Consider the following 20,439-nt stretch of genomic DNA (forward strand, 5'->3'; position numbering starts at 1 on the left):
TCCTATCGCTTCAGCAGGACATCGGGGAATTAACAATAAGCAGCTTTACCACAAGTGTTTAATAACTCAACACAATCTCCTTATGGCTCCGAGCTGCTCAAGTCCCATCCAGTCCACAGCAAACAGTGTAGCAGATTGGCCATCCCCCCCACCCCCGCCCGAACCTGAGGAATTTTCATGCACTATGAAACTAATCGCTTCAAGTTCCTTCATAAATCACACAAAGCAGATTTTAGCATCTTAACAAATTGGGAAAAAAAAAAAAAGAGCCAACCAGTAGAGTGGAGTGGGAGTGGCAGAGAGGACTGGCCCTCCGGCTAAAAGCGGGTGGGAAACAGGCAGGCGCTCCAGTACTGCAGTGGGGGAAGGGGACAGATGTAAAATAACTTCTGTCTTCTCAAGCAATATGTTTCTCATCTCCTTAAATTTTAACATGAATGAAATTATTTGGGCAGGCTCAAACCTAACAGTGCTCCAAGCTCACAGTGACCTTATTTTTTTTTTTCTGCTGTGATGGAAACGATGTGGTTTCAACAACAGGCCTCTTGTTATTGTTCCTGTGACAGCCCTTGAAGTATGCAAGAAGCACACATTTAAACAAGGATTGTGCGTCCTGCGTGGTGCCGACAGCCGAGATGTTAGGCTGAAATGGTATGTCCCCTGGCTTTCAAACCAGCATACACGCATAAAGGAGCGTCTTAAATGATCACTTAATTACAAAACGCCATTCTTGAAATGCTTTTTTTTCTTTTCCACTCAGGGCTGTCCGTATGTATATCCCTATCTCTAAATTGCAGCGGTAGAACTGAGTAATATCTTATTCCCCTCCAAAAAAAAAAAAGCATCATATCACAAGCACAGATAGTAAAGGTGATTCTCTCCTTTTGTAAGGCAGAATTTTTTTTTTGCGGTACACGGGCCTCTCACTGCTGTGGCCCCTCCCGCCGCGGAGCACAGGCTCCGGACGCGCAGGCCCAGCGGCCATGGCCCACGGGCCCCGCCACCCTGCGGCACGCACCCGCGTCCCCTGCATCGGCAGGCGGACTCCCAACCACTGCGCCACCAGGGAAGCCCTGTAAGGCAGAAATTTTGATTCAAGCGCTCACCCTTATGCCACAACAGACAGAGCTTGTGAGGAACTGCGAGGCAAAACGGGCTTGTGAAAGCTGCCGGATTATTAGTGCCATGGGGAAAATATCACTCTAGCATTAATCTGAAATAAAACATCTCTCAGGTGCTCTATTTAATACCTACCGTACATCAGAATTACCCATAAAAACATGTTTCATAACAGAGAAACAGCCTTAGCGCTCCACCTGTCACTGTTCTCTCCATTACCCTGGCAGTTCTGCGATTTCTCGCTACATCAGCAGAGTAACAAAGTGCCCTCTAACTGAACATCTGGGGGCAGGAGGAATTTTATGACTCAGGTTCAGGCCAGATTACTATTACTATGGTGAAATCTTTTTCCGTATCCCCAGGGCGCAGGGTACTAACAAATTCACTCAGATACGGCTGGATGCTTCATTATTGCTTTCCTAAATAAAAACATTTATTTTTATATCCTTCTCCATCCACATCCATTCATCAGTATTTATCCAGATTTTCCCACCATTATATGAGTTCAACACTTTCAGACACCCCCGTTCCCAAAAAATGTCTACTCCAATTTCGTGATCTACTCAATATGGAATGGAACACTAGCATGAATAGTGTTATTTTTTCCTCTTTGGAAATGACTTTTGCCTTACTTTTTTTTTTCCAGATAAAACTATGTCATAACAGAAAAATCCCTGTGAAGTTCTCCAAAGAACTCTCTGCTGCTTCCAGACCCTGGAACTATAATTATGCCTTGCATAATTAAAACAGAAAGAACATCCCCTGGCAACTGTGAGCCCCCCTGTTTACATCACAAAGAGGTAGCAAAATGTACTCTGGAAGGTTCCCGCCAAAGTAATTGAGAGGGCTGCCTGAGCCCAGCGCTGCTTTCTAAATATTGTCCATGGGTTAGGAACCGGAGGACGTGCCAGAGGCCTATTGACTCTTCCTGCCTGGGCATGATGTCACGGAGTTCAGTGACTTTGGGGGCTGGTGTTGACTGAAGTCTTATGGCACGTTTAGCCCAAGTGCTTCTACTGGGGAGCTTCAGACCTGTCACACGCCACTACGTGGTGGCCTTCATATGTCCTGAATCCCTGAACTCACACACAAAGGTTCAGAGCATTAGGCCACGGTGTAAACACATTCTTGACATCGAGGACTACAAACAGGATTCTTCTGCTTGCAGTTCAGTCAGTTCACAAGCTCGTCTTTCTTTGGAGCTTTCTTTGTAGGTTGCTGCAGTTGGAATATGAAAAGAGAGACACAGACACACAGAGAAAGACAGAGAGACAGAGGGAGAAAGAAAAAAAAAAGGCACTGAGGAAAAAGGAAAAAACAAAACAAAACAAAACCAAAGCCACAAGTTGAAAAAAAAAATCCCTATAAAATAGAATTGCATTATGTTTTTGTGTATTTTTGAAATGTAGCCAAACTAAACCATTACATGAGGATTTTGTTTCACAGAGTCTGCAAACTATTCAGTGCTAACCCACTACACCAAGAATGTGATGCCAACCAAAATATGTCAAGATCAGTAGTGCTCAATAAAATCTCAAAACCAAATGACATGCAAGCTGTATTTCATGATTAGAGCGCTTCCTTATGTCAAGGAACATACATATTAACTTGTTTAAACACAGCGATGGGCTGTCACTCTGTTTGTCAAAAGCACAGGAAGGAGAATCTAGTGCTTCCCAATCCCATCCAGATGATGCTTCACACTTTCTATCTTCCTGGCAGACAGCACAGACCCCATCCAATTAATCTTTACATCTGAGAGAGGAAGAACTGAAGGAGAGAAGGAGGGAGAGAAAGAAGGGGAGAGGGAGAGAGACCACTTCCCACTTTACCAAGCAGGGCAGTAAAAGCAGGGTTTGCCATTGCTTTGCTCAAGGCCCTGATACAAATAGAGAGCTGGGATTAGAAGAAAAAATGCTTACTTTTTTCTACCAACTCACCAAAATTACAAAATACAAGCACCTTGAAACTTTTTTTTTAATCCAGAGAATTAACAGTAGCATAAAGCTTTAAGGTCTACAAAGGGCTCAAATATATACATATTTTCACACTGAATCCTCAGCACTGTCCTAGCCATTTATATATTATTATTCCCATTTTACAAAAGAGAAGCCCAAGTCTCAGAGATGTAGTGACACGCCCAAGCAGCTCCTCCAGAAACAAGGAAAACTAGAGCAGGACGCCTCTGTTTCAGGCCTCTAAACCAAATGGGAACAACACAAAACACGGCATCCCTTTCTGCACCAAAATGTGTGAGTTTGAGCAGGATTCTAAAAATGTAGAGGAGCAATTATCTTGTTCTCTGACTGTCACCAGCAACGAGCTGCTGCGTGCTTCTACCTGGCAGTAGGATGAAAGGGAGGCTGTTCTCTCATTTACAAAATACAGTAGTAAGATATGTGATTATGTTAGGAACACTTGAGGGGCCTTTTGGGTGAAAAGGAAAAACCAGAGCATGCCTCGTCTGTTATTTGGGTGTTTTTTCACTTGTGTGAGCCTGGCAAACCCCCACTGATGCTGATACAGCAAAACGGGGTGCTCCCACAGCAGACTTGGAGCTAGAGCTGCTTCCATCTTCTGCACCCACCTGTCCCCCTACACCCACAGCATCCTCGTTCTCAGGGACCCTCTTGAAGCTGGGGAATCACTGCCACCTTGTACCTGCCACACAAGCCTTGGGGTTGTGGTAGAAGAGAACTGGAATTCAAACTAGTGTCTCCTCTGACATATCACAGTGTGGCTCCTTCCAGTAAGTCTGCCCTTCACACCACAGCCGGAAGGGGCCAGGGACACCGAAATGTGGCGGGAATGTCCATATTTACACCCCTGACATCCTCCTTAGCCTGATGAGACGCCCAGCCTTTCAAGATTTAGGCGCTGTGTGGCATTCTGGCTTCATTTCCTCACACTCATCCGCATGCACCTGACTCCAGTCATGCTTAACAGATGACTTCCGTTATGGGCTGAATTGCGTCCCCCTAAAAATTCCTATGTGGAAAGCCCTAACCCCCAGTACCTGAGAATGTGACTATACTTGGAGAGAGGGCCTTGAAAGAGGTAATTAAAGTAAATGAGGTCATATGAGTGGTCCCTAATCCAACATGACTAGTGTCCTTAGAAGAAGAAGAGATTAGGATACAGAGAAAAGACCATGTGCGGACAAAGCAAGATGGCGGCTGTCAAGGCAAGGAGAGATGCCTCAGAGGAAACCAAACCTGCTGACTCCTGCACTTCCAGCCTCCAGAACTGCGAGAACATTAATTTCTATGTTTTTAAGCCACCCCACCTGTGTATTTGGTTACGGCAGCCCTAGCTAACTAATATAGCTTCTCATTCAAAGCCGTGTCGTGGTCTTTCATACAGCCCCGGAGTCCCGAACACCGGCCCCTCTACCTGGAACACGCATCCCTTGACTACTGGCCTTGTGGACACCTCTTCATCTCCAATGCTCAACTCAAATGCCAGGTCTCCTCCTCCATGAGGCCCTCCCAGCTAACCATGGGCACCTAATAAATAGCTCATCTGTGATTACATGAAGCTCGTGACATACCTCTATTATGTGGCCATCCCCCACACTTATCTGATGACCTGTCTCCTAGTACCAGCCAGTCTTGTGGAAAAGGGACGCCCTCTTACTCATTTCCCCAGCCTAGCACAATGCCCATCAGAGAGCAGACATTCAATTAATGTTTGATGAAAGGACAAAGGGGGGTGTGGAAGGAAGCAACAACAGCAACAGCAAAAATAACTAAACCTTATCGAATGTTAACTATGTGCCAGACTCTATTCTAAATGTTACACTTGTATCAACCAGCTTTATCCTCCCAATAACCATATGAGGTAAACATTACTGTTTATCCTCATTTTACTGGTGAGGACCAAGGCATACCAAAATAAGTAACTTGCCCAAGGTCATGCAGAGCCAGGGATTTAAAACCATGTACCTGGCTCCAGAGTTGACATTCTTAAGAGAATGTCTTTCAAGGAGAAAGAAAAGGAGAAAAGGAAGAAGGCAGGAAAGGAACAAAAGAAGGGAAGAAATCACCCACTGTGTAAACTTGGGCAATATACTTCAATTCTTTGAAACTCAGTTTCCTCATCTGCTTGTCTCAGGAAAGGCTCCAGTGAGATAACATACGAGAATACATTCTAATTGCAGAGGCCTGTAGAGCCACACAGCCTCTATTATCAGTAGCCAGAAATCAATCAAGTTACCTCACAGGCCTTCAACTTGAGAATTTTCAGGTAGAGACATTCTGCATGGTGGATAATCCTGAAGAGATACATTCGAGGCGGAGAAGAATGGGGTAGTCAAAGATGAGCGTTGCAAAGGAATACTTCTCTGCCTCCCACCAGGGGTCAGAGGTCGCACTGCCTTTTTCCAGAACTCTAGGAGAACCATTTCCCCTGTAATCTCTCGGCCCCCCTGGCGTTGTAAATTCCACCTGACCTGGTCAGGAGGGTCTCTGAGGATACCCTACAGGGGTGTTGCCTGCGGTTCGGAAACCGCAGATTACATCCTTGAGAGGCCTACAGATCAATGTTATATTAAAATTTCAGGTTAGTGGGCTTCCCTGGTGGCGCAGTGGTTGAGAGTCTGCCTGCTAATGCAGGGGACACAGGTTCGAGCCCTGGTCTGGGAGGATCCCACATGCCACAGAGCAACTAGGCCCGTGAGCCACAACTACTGAGCCTGCGCTCCGCAACAAGAGAGGCCGCGATAGTAAGAGGCCCACACACCGCGATGAAGAGTGGCCCCCGCTTGCCACAACTAGAGAAAGCCCTCGCACAGAAACGAAGACCCAACACAGCAAAATAAATTAATTAATTAATAAAAAATTAAAACTCCTACCCCCAACATCTTCTTAAAAAAAAAATTTCAGGTTAGTAATCTAGTTTACTGAACTTAATATTCCGAGTTGGGATTCTGATGTCACCTGTGGGATGGAAGAATTTCCTGTTCTATTTTCAAACTGGACTTTTCTGGTTTTGGTTTGTTTGTTTTTTAAATACTGTCTTCAATGGGGCATCTTCATCTCTTTTTTCTTTGATTCAGAAATGCACTGAGCATGAAACAAGGACAAATGGGACCTGATAACGGCACAAGTTCTGTTGTGCTACAGCTGCAAAGACTCCTTTTCTTTGGCAGTTTTCAGATGACCTACTTACCTAGGCAGGGAGCAGAATGGTTAAAGCGCTTGAGGAAATCAACTGTAAATAGAAAGCCTATGTTTAACATAATCCCCTCCAGATGATGCCCCCCTCCTCCAGTCACTGTAATCAACCCTGTAGTAGCAGGTGAAGGTGCTTGATTATCTCCCTGTGGCATTATGTCTCACCACATAGCTGATAATAAACTGATGGATTATCAAACAAGATTACAGCTTTAGCAAATAAAATCATGTTTTGTGTTAAGAGAGAAAATGCTTACTATCCCTATCTACCTGGCTAAATATTTACATATCACAGGCTTTCTAGGGTCCCTGTTCTTTCAAATCTGATTTTTTAAAAACAACACAAAGGTTAAGTTAACAAAAAGGGAACACACTGTGCTTTCGACACCAAGCTAAATACACCTCTGGGAGAAAACAGGTGCTGCCCGAAAGGTAGAAAGAAATCCAAGGCCTCAGGTGCTGGTGAGATCAATGGGTACATGCGACAAAAAAAACCGAGCTGAATGTGTTAGGAGGGATTCAAATGCCTACTTTAAAGGGAACATAAGTGAAAGAGAATAGAAATCCAAAGCATGCAGGCAGCTCTGTGTGTGTGTGTGTGAGAAGGAGAGCAATGGGCTTGTATACAAGTCTCGTGCTGGCCTGTTGCTTTATACCTTCCAAAGCCCTTTACCTTAGTTGCCTATATTCCTCTCCCTGCCTCCCCCCAACCCAGTTTCTCCCTGTTTTCCCCAATCTCTCCATTTTACAACTGACACAAAGGGAGGCCTAGGAGAGGTTATGTGACTTGCAAAATGTCCTGGAAGGCAGGCCTCAAACACAAATTTTCTGATTCCCGGTACAACCCCCTTTCTGTTGCACCTCTCTACTCTAACACAGGGATGTTCTTCTAAAGGACAGGAATGGAAGAGGGTTTTTTTAAAAAAAGCTTCGTGTAGTCATATTGACAAATCTGAAGTTGAATTACTATTTGGTTTAAGATTTGTGGACAGAAATGGATGTAATGTAAAATAGGAAACAGGCATTTTAAAAGGCCTATCTTTCAAGAGAGGGAGAGAGAAACAGAGAAATGGGCTTGGGAATGGTCTACTGGTCAGTTGAAATTTGTTACGATCCCAGGGAAGAGTACAAAGCATGGATAACCAATCTGGCTAGTTGTGGAGCAAGTTATTTCAGACGATCTGACTTCCTTCTCTGAATGACAGATCTTGCAAACATGGAAGGGCAAAGAGATGTGATTCTTTGCATGTGAAATTCAGAGAAGTTCTTGGTTCCAGTGTCTCTCAACTGCCACACACAAAATAGCACTGGGCTGACCTTCATCGCGAAGGAATTTCTGTTCAGTAGTCTAGGGAGGTCCACAAAAGCACAGGGCAAGATGCTCTGCACTTGCGCCTCTACTTTGTCACGGGCCCTGTGGTCTTCCAGGCAAATCAACCAGAGTGATCCTGGAGTGAGAACACGCTGCCTCTCTGGCACTGCCCGAGGAGCCAGTGTTCCACATACATACCCACTACTAATGAAGAGTCTCGAGAGAAAGAATCATTAGCGTAACACATAATAGAAACATAATAATGGTTTGTCATCTACAAAACATATCAAATATAAACTAAATTTTCCCTTTAAAAAATTAGAAATGTAAAAGAAGTTTTTAAAATACAAGCAATACAATAAACAATACATTTCAAATTATCTACACGTTTATGTATCAACTAAATATCAGCAGTGAAAGTACATCTTCCATTCCCCACAATCTTCCTTTCCCCATTTCCAGAAGGATTATCTCTACAGTTTAGTGTGTATCTTTCCAGTTCTTTTTCTATGAGATGTATATCTTTTCTGTTATATATAAATATTTAAGTATTATATATATTTAAGTATAATTAAATGTATATACTAAAATATATATGTGTGTATATATATACTTTATACATGATTTTGCCACTTTATTATTATTTTTTTAATATTATGTGTGAAAGATCTCCTCTGGTTAATAGACAGAACTCTACTTCAATCTTTTAAAACTGCCACTTAGCATTCAAGAATATCGACAGTCCGTAAATATTACGGATTCTCCTACGGACGAACATTTAGGTCTTTTCCTGTTTGGGGCTATTATAATCAACAATGCCATAAACATTCATGTGTATATTATTTTGTGCAATGGTAGAAATGCTGAATTGAAACAAATGTCTGGTTTTAATTTCAATAGGTCCTGCCAAAGTAACTATCAACTGACACTTCCATTTATTAAATAGTCCACACTTTGCTCTCTGATCTGAAATGTGAATTTTCTGTATAGTAAATACCCGCAATGTGCTTAGGACACTCTAATGTCTTTTGCAATTTATCTATCTATCTTGTCTCCTGTCATTTCAACACTATTTCAACTATGATGGCTGCAGGTCATGTTTTGATATCTGGTAGAACAAGTCCTCCTACATTGTTCTTTTTTCAAAATCTGCATAGCTAATTTTGTACATTTTCTCTTTCTTTTAAAGCTCTTGCTACACATCAAAGAGATAAATATTAATTTTAAAATATGTGAGATATAAAGAATAACAATAAAATGAAGACAAATGCAAAATGTCCTCAAACTTTTTTTCTTTTTTGGTTGCGCTGGGTCTTAATTGCGGCAGGCAGTCTCCTTAGTTGTGGCTTGCTGGCTCCTTACTTGTGGCATGCAAACTCTTAGTTGTGGCATGCATGTGAAATCTAGTTCCCTGAGCAGGGATCGAACCCAGGCCCCCTGATTTGGGAGCACAGAGTCTTAACCACTGCACCAACAGGGAAGTCCCTCAAACATTTTTTTTAATCAGTATATCTAATTACACAAAAAACCCTGCTGGAATCATGATTGGGACTGTATTGAATTTATAGATTAACTAGAGAGAACTAATGTCTTTCCAATACTGAGTGTACCCAAAATTAAAAACATAGTATTTCTCTTAATTTTAGAGAGTTTCTACGACCATCAGTCAAATCTTATATTTTTCTTCACATAAGTATGCACATTTCATAATAGCTTTTGTTGCTTTTGTGCATGAGGTGTTTTTATGATGCTTTCTGATTACTTAAATGGAGATCCAGATAAGCTTTGGATTTTACAAATTGATATTGTGATAGTTACTAAACACTCTTAAGAGTTCTAATGTTTTTCAGTTGATTCTTTTGGATTCTGCAAACAGATTATATAATATAGTGAAACATTTCGCCTTTTCCTTCCCCAAATCATACTCATTTCTCCATATACTATTTCTTTTTCTTTTTTTTTTTTTTTGCGGTACGTGGGCCTCTCACCGCTGCGGCCTCTCCCATTGCGGAGCACAGGCTCCGGACGCGCAGGCTCAGCGGCCATGGCTCACGGGCCCAGCCGCTCCGTGGCATGTGGGATCTTCCCAGACCGGGGCACGAACCCGTGCCCCCTGCATCGGCAGGCGGACTCTCAACCACTGCGCCACCAGGGAAGCCCTATTTCTTATTCTTACCTAAAAGCTTCAGCTAGGACCTTCGTTATAATTTTGAGTAGGGGTAGTGATAACAAACCTTCCTGTCTTGTTCCTGCTTTCAATTGTATGCTCTGTTTTACCATAAAATTTTGTATTTGCTTTAGATTTCTGGTAGATACCCTCTACCAAGTTAATGGAGTTTCTTTCTCTAGCCTAGAAGTCATTTTGTTTTGATTATTTTAAATCACAAATAGGTTTTGATGTACATGTTTTTTGCACTATTGAGATGAACCAATGGTTTCCCTCTTTTTAATGTAGGAAAATACATTAATAGATATCCTAGTGTTCAGCCATTATTGCATTCCTGGGATTAATACTATTTGGTAATGAATTTAATGATAATATTTTACTTGGAGTTCTATATTTATGTTCATAAGGCAGATTGGCCGAAAGTGGTCATTTTGTATGTGTGTGCAGTCATTGACAGTTTTGGTACCTCAACTATATAGAATGATAGTTTAGTTGGGATTATTTCCTTCTTATTTATTTACAGTAGGGACTACCTAGTTTTTAAGTATTTGACGATTTAAAGCCCATAAAATAATCAAGGCCTTTTATCTTTTGGGGGGTAGATTTTTTTATTACCTTGTCAATTTCTTCTACGATTATTATTCTCTTTAGGTTTTCTACCACCTCTTGAAATAATATTAGTAATTTATATTTTCCTGTAAAAGTGATCCCTTTTCAAATAGATTTTGAACTTATTTCAAAGTCAAAGACATTATACTTTTATTTTTTTTCACTTTCCTCTGAATCTGTAGTTAAGTCTTCTCTAGTTTCTAAAGTGTATTTGTAGCCTTTCTCTCTTTTCCTGATCAGACTTACCAAAGGTTTTGTCTACTTCACACACCACTTCAAAGAAGTAGCTTTCAAATTTACAAAGTCTATTTTTTCTGTTTCTGTCATTAATTTATTATCACCATTCTTGTGCATTCTTATTTATTTTACTGCTGCTTTTCACAATTAATGATTTTTTAATTTCTTATTTTCTAATAAGTGAATTAGGGCTGTAAAATTTCCTCTAAGTGCTGCGTTAGCCATAGTCAATAGTGTCGATTGGTAGAACTTTCATTTTTGTTTATGTGTAAATGGTTAATAGTTTCTGTTTTTATTTCCTCTTTAAACCAGAAGTTATTTAGAAGAGTGTGTTTTTTTTTTTTTTTTTTTTTGGTTAGAAGAGTGTATTTTGTTTGTTTGTTTTTTGAAATGGGTAGATTAGGGGTAGAGGAGTCTTCTTTCCTTGTTACTATTTTCTGTTACTGTATTTTGTTCAGCGAATACGAACAATGATTTCTGCTCTTTGGAATTTGTGGAGATTTTCCTAGTAGACTAACACATGGTCAAATCTGTAAATGTTCCATGGATGTTCAAAAATAGTGTAAATTCTCTATTTGATGAAGTTTATAAATATTTTAAATGTGTAAATTATGTTACAGCAGGATTATTAAATGTGTTTTAAAATTCTGTCTCTTGGATTTATTCATTTTTGAGAAAGTTGTATTAAATTCTCCCCCTATGATTGTGGGTTATGCATTTCTCCTTGCATTTTCATTATTTTTTTTCTTTGCTTTGCTTTATATTTTATAACTTGTCCTGCATACAATTTCATGGATTATTGCATATTCTTGTCAAACTTTTTGTATTGTTTTTCTTTGTGGATGTCACATGTCTTAACAGCACAATGTTGACTTTTTTCTTTATCCAGTGTTAAAGTCTGTGTTATAAAGGAGAATTTAAGCCATTAAATAACATTAAATACATTTAATGTGACTACTTATACATGTTTGACTTATTTATGACCACCTATTTTTGTTTTCTATTTATCATTCTTTTGCATTATTTCTTTTTTGTTCTATGCCTTTTTGAATTAATTTTTTTTGAAATTTTCTGAAGAGGAATTTAATATCGTACAGCAAATAATCATAACAAGAATGATAAAGATATAATTTAACACTTTTTTTTAAAAAATAAATTTATTTATTTTTGGTTGCAATGGGTCTTCATTGCTGCATGTGGGCTTTCTTTTTAGTTGCAGCGAACAGGGGCTACTCTTCATTGCGGTGCGCAGGCCTCTCATTAAGGTGGCTTCTCTTGTTGTGGCTCGCGGGCTCTAGGTGCGTGGGCTACAGTAGTTGTGGCACACAGGCTTAGTTGCTCCATGGCATGTGGGATCTTCCCGGACCAGGGCTCGAACCCATGTCCCCTGCATTGGCAGGCGGAGCCTTAACCACTGTGCCCCCGGGAAAGCCCTAGATATCATTTCTTATACCAGCTTATTTTATTTTTAAGTAACTTAGAGTTAAGTGTTATAATTTTATGAGAGAAATGAGGGTCAGAAAAGTTAAGTAAAAGTTTTCAAGGTCACACTGCTAGAAGTGGTAGAGTCAATTTGTGCACCCAACCTCATTTCACACTCAAATTTCTACCTGTACCACCTTACACATAACAATGTTTACCTCCTGACAGAGAATCACTCCCCAAATCACTGGTGCATTGACAAACTTGGGTGCCATTTTCAAACACTGTTGTTCCATTTTTCCCTTCCTTTTAGAATGTTTAAAAAATACATATTATTCTTCTATTATTCTTAGGGATTGTCTTGACATTTGATTATTCACATTTTAATGTATATATCTTACCAATATCTAGAAATAATCAGTATCTCTATGATCCTCCTGGTCAAGGCGAGGCTCTTAAGACACCTTTAATTCTGGTCCCAACTTTGTTTCCTATTCTCTAATCCCTGTATTCCCACATCTACTACTTACGGGCTGGGACTTCAGTGCCATGTTATTAACAACTGTTTCTATACTATGTGCCAATAGTTCTTTTCTTCTTTCTTTTTTTATAAATTTATTTATTTTTGGCTGTGTTGGGTCTTCGTTGCTGTGCGCAGACTTTCTCTAGTTGCAGCGAGCGGGGGCTACTCTTCGTTGTGGTGCACGGGTTTCTCATTGTGGTGGCTTCTCTTGTTGCAGAGCACGGGCTCTAGGCGCACAGGCTTCAGTAGTTGTGCCACACGGGCTCAGTAGTTGTGGCGCACGGGCTTAGTTACTCTGTGGCATGTGGGATCTTCCCGGACCAGGGCTCGAACCCGTGTCCCCTGTACCGGCAGGTGGATTCTTAACCACTGTGCCACGAGAGAAGTACCTGCCAATTGCTCTTTAGACTCAGCTATAACTTTAATGTTTTTTGGCCCACATCTTTTTCATTGCTATATTCATTCTGGTTTTCTTGTTATTTTATAACAATATATTTTGAGGATTACTTTCAAAGATGGTCTGTGGTCATATACAAAAATATCTTTATTTTGTCCTCTTACTGGAACACAAATTTGGTTGAGTATAGAATTTGAGGTGCAAAATTGTTTGCTTTCAGCAATAGATTATCTTTAGTATTTTAGCATTATGTAGTAGTCACTGATTTTTTTTAAAAAAAGAAAGAAAAATGTGTTAAATTGTCCTGCTTGGGAAAAAAAAATATTGAAGTTAATGTTTAATACATATAGGAGTTGTCTTTTTCCCCTCTAATTTTGCATGGGGCAAAGAAACTGAAACTGAAAATGGGATTCATTCTTATAAACTCTTATGTAGAATGAATTCTAAGTACCACCTTAGAAGAGATTAACAATATAAAGGAAACTGCAAGAGCTTTCTATGACACTCTGATCACTTTCTAAAAAGTCTTGGAACTACATTCACTCTAGGAGGGGTCTGATTCAGGGAGGTAAAAGTTGTTTTCTACAATAGTACTGTTGTTCAAATTATTAGCTATTGACAATAGGTAATTCTACTAACAAGGGAACCAGAGCATACCAATGTATTTCTATTTCTTTAAATTTTGCTGCAAAGTACTCTGTTGTTAATGCAATAATTTGCCACTAGAAATTGTCACATTTTATCATTTAATAGCATTTTTTAAAAAGAAACATCTATTTACATAGAATTTTCACCCAGTCTCTGTTCTCAATTATTCTAGTCAATGGAAAACTTAGTCATTGGGATCACAAAACTTAATCCAAAAAATACCATTCAACACATAAGTTTCATGGGCTATTGTGAAGAAGGAAATAAAGTCTCTGAATGACTAGTTTTACCCACTGAAATCTGTAAGGTGACAGAGAACATTTTTCCCCCTCTCTCTACTTTTCTCACCACCATCTCCTTCCTCTCAAATTTCCTTGTCATTGGAAAGGGAGAGAACTAACTTCACAGAATAATATACAAACTGATACACTCAGGTCACAGAGGAATTCAGTTTCCAACTCCTAACCTCCATTTAAAGGAGGGAAAGGAGGGGCCTTCCCTGGTGGTCAAGTGGTTAATACTCCGCTCTCCCAGTGCAGGGGTCCTGGGTTCAATCCCTGTTACCCTGTTCATAGAACTAGATCCCGCATGCCGCAATTAAGACCCAAAATAGCCAAATAAATAAATATCTTTTAAAATTTTAAAAAAATAAAGGAGGGAGGTGGGGAACAGTGCAGAGCTGCTCTGACAACAGGCAGCCTCCCTTGAGAAAACAAGAGATGCCTGGGCTTGAGATATGAGTTAATCCAGAAACCAAACAGGAAAGCTTTTGTTCATTTACTGGAAGAAGTAAAGAAATATGCCCAAACCAGGGGATATGGGTTGGCGAAAGGTAAGGATTCAAGATTTGCTATCTAGACTATGGGAACTCATCAAGACATCAGCATCAAACTGGACCCACTGGTTGCCTAAAACAACTCTAGAGATTAGGACTTTCCTTGTGAGTTTCTTTAGTGGATCAGTTTGTTTCAAACAGCCAGAAGAGTGGGGTAGCATTTGATAGCAGAGAGCTGGCTAGAATATAAGAACTACATGTTGCTGAATTCTAGTTTAAGGATCTTTGCACTACTCCATCATAAGTCAAACACCAGTAGTAAGACTTTCTTACGGCTAGCTCTGAGTAATGCAAAAGCAGATATAAAAAGTAACAGGGGCTTCCCTGGTAGCGCAGTGGTTGAGAGTCCGCCTGCCGATGCAGGGGACACGAGTTCGTGCCCCGGTCCGGGAAGATCCCACGTGCCGCGGAGCGGCTGGGCCCGTGAGCCATGGCCGCTGAGCCTGCGCGTCCGGAGCCTGTGCTCCGCAACGGGAGAGGCCACAACAGTGAGAGGCCCGCGTACCACAACAGACATTGGGTAAAAAGAGCTAAGATTATTTAACAGGAGCTAAAAGCAATCACTAAAGGCTACATTTTCTTATATTCCTATAACATAGCAATATTATTTTCATGCGATTGGGACTGAGTCACAAGCAATCTTTCAGTCTGCTATTTGGCAGAGTCCAAAAAGAATGAGTTTCAGGGGGAACCGAAGGTGATGAAAAAATGTAAGGACCTGAGCACTAATGGTTCTGGTAACTGTAATGACTTCTCTTCATGTACCCATACTCTCCTTAGATAAAAAAAACAAAATGGTGTCTTACAGGACAATAACATAATACCATCAAATTATAAATACCAAAGTGAATTGAAGTTTGTTTCACATTTACTGGAAGTCTAAACAAACTTCTTGATAATTAATCTCCAAAATGTATAAATCTGCTTAAGATTTGTGCACATAAATTATAATAAAGAACGTTGGTACGCAATTGGATTCGAAGTGCTTTTTAGTAAAGTACATAATGATGCGTGCTGAGGAAATGCAGGTATATTTAATTGGATATAATTAAAATAATGATATGTGTTTAAAATAATGATATATTAAAAAAAATTTAAATGTAAGTGGATGAAAAACCTGTAATAAAAAGTCAAAGCAGTAACTACTTTTTGATACCTGATTATTCACAGAGCTAATACCTTTCATTTAACAAGTAACGCAGTAATGCTGTAATAATGTCACACTGAAGGGATCAAGGGAGCCCTGCCGAAAATCTGGGCCTTTGCTTCCCCCTCTTCAGGGAGTGTTTCCAGGACTCTTCTCATGCCAACCTCCTTCATCAAAATGAATTTCCTCCAAGAAAGGTATAATTGCTAATTGGTGGCGCTGGGCAATGGGTACATGAGGGTCAGTGTATTCTTCCTCTCTACTTCTATGTATATTTGAAATGTTCTTTTATTAATGGAAAAAAAGAGAAGTCTCTACATTTGAATATAGATTCTATAATGGTTGATAACTTTACTTTTTCCCTATGCAAAGGACATAACATATTAATGTGTCTGTGCATGTGCTGGTTCTACTGCATGAAATTCCCTTCAAATAAGTGGACAAATGGCAGATAAATGTACATTTCTAACTCTTAGCCCTGGTTAAATAAGGCCGTCTGTAAAGACAGCTTTTTATCTTGGCTGTCTCCCACCATCTTGAGTTATTCTTTGGTCCCCTTCCTTGTTCACAATTCTTCCTGCTTCAGGTTGAATCAATGAGTCACATCCACCTCATCCATGCACCAGGATTTCTCAGCTGAGCAGCTGATGAGCTACCCTACTGCCCGGACATCTCATTACCTTCTGTCCTCTGCTGCCCTGCTGTGACCTCACACTGAGCTCAGTTCAACTCCCTGCAGGGTTGTATGGGCAATCAGTGTCCTTGAACCCCCAGCTCTATAATTCATGATCTTGGAATGGCCAAATGGCTTGGTTAAACTTTTTTTTATTCCTGCTTATATGACAAAGCTTCTGCACTCAATAGGGAAAACTAGGCTTACGGTGCATGTACAATATTCCCTAAGGATAAAAACCGTATTATACATGCTCTCTATATTTCTTCCTTCACTTGTTATGTTTAATAACTGACAAATTATAACCATGTTTTCACTAATTTGAAATAGATATTCTGGAACTTTGAAAGATCATTCTCAAAAATAGGTCAATTCCTCTAGCAGTTAATAGATTTATGGCTTCACAACTTGATCTTAAAAGTGACCATGAAAAAAAACAAAACAAAAAAACCAAAAAGTGACCACAGGGCTTCCCCGGTGGCGCAGTGGTTGAGAGTCCGCCTGCCAATGCAGGGGACACGGGTTCGTGCCCCGGTCTGGGAGGATCCCACATGCCGCGGAGCAGCTGGGCCCGTGAGCCATGGCCACTGAGCCTGCGTGTCCGGAGCCTGTGCTCCGCAACGGGAGAGGCCACATTAGTGAGAGGCCTGCGTACCGCAAAAAAAAAAAGTGACCATGAAGCAGGAGTATCTTCTTTGTAGAAAAACATGTAGGACATCCAGAGAACAACACACATTGGAAATAAAGGTCAATAAACTTTTTGGCATTATTTTGTCTTATAGCAGTTCAGTTTCAACTTATATGGACTACAATTCCAAGCTTTTGATTATTTAATGGTGATGACCCAGTTTATAAATTACATCCATCTTCTCCTATTCCTGTTTTTATTCTGTTCATCATCTCATTACTTTGTTACTCAATATCATTATAAACTTCAGTAAACAGAAGGCAAAAAAAATAAAGGCAGAAAAAACACAAGCTAATCTACTGTACCATTTAAGCATCTCTCCAATAAGATTATTTGGAGGGAAACCTGAAAGGATTGACCAAAATAAAATCTCTATAGTTCAAAGACCCATGCAATTACCCTTCTCCCAGTGCTAAAAGCAATGAGGGAGTTGATTTTATATCCCAACTTTAACAAGATAACCATGAAATCCAATTGTCAAATACTGTGACTGAATTTTTATAAGAGTTTCCAGCTAACGTGGTTTATATAAACAAGTACACGGAGAGTATTCAGGATCTGACTGGATGTCTGAAAACTCATAGTCTACATCCCATCCCCATGTGAATTCTTACATGTTATAATATGTCTCAAAGGACAGTTGAAAATTTAATTAACTAAAAAATAATTTTTTAACTTTAAAAATTAAAGTAAATTTTAAAAAGACAGTTAAGTCTCCTCTCAGCAAGTTTTAACATTGCCAGCTTAGTTTTCTTAATGTTTCTCCCTGTTCCTTCATTTCCTTCTCGCTCACCCGCTATCACTGACCCAGATCTCCTCCACCAGATTTGTACATGGCAGAGAATGGGGAAACACACGGAGAACAACAAAGGGTGAGGACGGATGAAAAGAGCCAACAGTAACTTTTACTGGGGCCAGGGTTTAGAGATTAAGCCGCAGGCTAAACACAAAGCAGCCAGCTTATTTATTTTGCAGTTAGTGGAATTTTTTTTCTTCAATGTCAAGTGGCAGGAGCCAAACTTTAGAAAGTCACAGCTTTCCCAAGACTTAAAAGAAAGAAAGCCTTGATCACGCACATTTTCTTGGAATGCTTGTAGGTTAGAACTGATGATCTTCCCCTGGATGGATTTACAGGCCAAAATGCAATCAAGCTTAGGAGCGCCTGGCTCCAGTCACAGCTGCAAACGAGGTAAATACAGATCTCCAAATTACATCTTCAACCTGCCAATATATTCTCTGCTACCCACCTCCTCCACTGCCTGAACTTTGAGATTCAAATGACTACTCCACATCCTTTGAGGTGCTGTAATCTAAGATTTTCTAAATCTCTAAAGCACAAGGAAAGGTACACAGGGGTCAAAATATGTAACGTGTTACATGCCATTCCAAAAAATATGACTTTCCCATTAGAGGGAGCTATGACAGGTTTTTAAGCAGGATAATGATAACACCAGATTTAGTTTAGAAAGATAGTTCTGCAGATGGCAAATTCTTCCAAAATGGCATATAAATTTAATACAATCAACATAAAAATCTCAACAAATGTTTTTTGAAGAGTGATGCAATGGTGCTAAATTTTATTTGAAAAATAAAATGTGGGGAAAAAACTCTGTCACACAAAAAAGTAAATACACAAATATGGAGCAAAGCAGAGGACTTGGCTTATGAAATATTAAAATCCATTAGAAAGCTACTAGATTCAAAACAACAGGGCATTTTTGCTAGAATTTGTAGTCAGACTGATGGACGAGAATAAAAGGCCAGAAATAGACTCAAAGTTAAATAAAAATTTAGTGTATAACAGTGTTGTCACCTCAAATCATTGGAGAAAGGTTGAATTAAACTATAAATAATATTGAGAAAGCTGGCCAACCATTTTAGGAAAAATAAAGTTCAAAACATTGTCTCACATCTCATGCCAAAAAATTTCCAATTAGGAACAACCATATAGGGCTTCCCTGGTGGCACAGTGGTTAAGAATCTGCCTACCAATGCAGGGGACACGGGTTCGAGCCCTGGTCCGGGAAGATCCCACATGCCGTAGAGCAACTAAGCCTGTGCGCCACAACTACTGAGCCTGCGCTCTAGAGCCCACGAGCCACAACTACTGAGCCTGCGCTCTAGAGCCCACGTGCCACAACTACTGAAGCCCGCGCACCTAGAGCCCGTGCTCTGCAACAAGAGAAGCCACTGCAATGAGAAGCCTGCGCACCACAACAAAGAGTAACCCCCGCTTGCCGCAACTAGTGAAAGCCTGCACACAGCAACAAAGACCCAACGCAGCCAAAACTAAAATTAATTAATTAATTATTTAAAAAAAAATTTAAAAACCCCAACTATATAGGGAGTTCCCTGGTAGTCTACTGGTTAGGATTCCAGGCTTTCACTGCCATGGCCCTGGTTCAGTCCCTGGCCAGGGAACTGAGATCCCCTAAGCTGTGCAGCATGGCCAAAAAAAAAAAAAAACCAAAAAAACAAACAAACAAACTATATATCATCTATACATCATGAAACCACAACAATATTAAAAGAAATTTTATGTGATCAAGAGTTCTATATTGGGGCTTCCCTGCTGGCACAGTGGTTGAGAGTCTGCCTGCCGATGCAGGGGACACGGGTTCGTGCCCCGATCCAGGAAGATCCCACATGCCGTGGAGCGGCTGGGCCTGTGAGCCATGGCCGCTGAGCCTGCACGTCCGGAGCCTGTGCTCCGCAACGGGAGAGGCCACAACAGTGAGAGGCCTGCATACCGCAAAGAAAAAAAAAAAAAAAAAGAGTTCTATATCAAGTAAATCTTCTGAAGAAAGTAAGACAGAAAGAGGTACAAGTAGAAAAAATATAGAAAGATGTTCCAGATCATTCGTGAAAGCAAAATAATTTGAATGGCTTTCAAAAGGAAATTATTTAAGTACATTACAGTACATCCATATCACAGAATAATACAAAGCCACCAAAAATGATGTAGCTGTGTATTTATTCATTTAGAAAAATGCTCACAATCTATTAAATAAAAAGTCAAATCACCAAACAGAATTATATTATAATCTAATTTGTATATATGTGTGTATAATCATGGAAGAAAGTCTAGAAGGATGCACACTGGGTTTTCATTTGGTAATAGGATTTGGCAATTTAACAAGAAACTATTACTTTTGTATTGGAGATAAAATATAAAAGTCTTTGCATTTGAAAAAAAATAAGATTAGGTTGGCAGGAGTTTGCAAGGGGACTGGAGTAAAGAAAGCTAATGATAATTTAGGAGGTTGCTGCAAAAGTCCTGGTGATAGCGGATGAGAACCTGAAGAGACAAGGATAATAAAGCTGAATCTGAAAAATATTTGGGTGGTAGAAGATGTCAGGACTTGGTGGTCAGCTGGGCTTTTGTTACTGGGCTGTCCTTTAGGATGCCTATAACTTAATAAATGGATCATTAATAAAGAAGGAGGATACCACTGCATGGTAGGGTAGGTGGGCAAACCAACAGTTCT

At 40.1% G+C, this 20,439-nt stretch overlaps 1 long non-coding RNA gene across 1 annotated transcript in view; it reads right to left on the reverse strand.

Annotated features, from left to right (window-relative positions):
- Positions 1 to 1,050: 1,050 nt before the first annotated feature.
- Positions 1,051 to 20,439, reverse strand: part of LOC113620008 (uncharacterized) — a 105,280-nt gene continuing 85,891 nt past the window's right edge. The window contains exon 4 of the long non-coding RNA XR_003432616.1: positions 1,051 to 2,337. This is a non-coding gene — a long non-coding RNA (uncharacterized LOC113620008). The remainder of the gene's footprint in view (positions 2,338 to 20,439) is intronic.

Source organism: Aethalodelphis obliquidens, unplaced genomic scaffold (assembly GCF_003676395.1).
Source record: "Aethalodelphis obliquidens isolate GAN/ISIS:26980383/991018 unplaced genomic scaffold, ASM367639v1 scaffold7, whole genome shotgun sequence".
NCBI lineage: Eukaryota > Metazoa > Chordata > Mammalia > Artiodactyla > Delphinidae > Aethalodelphis > Aethalodelphis obliquidens.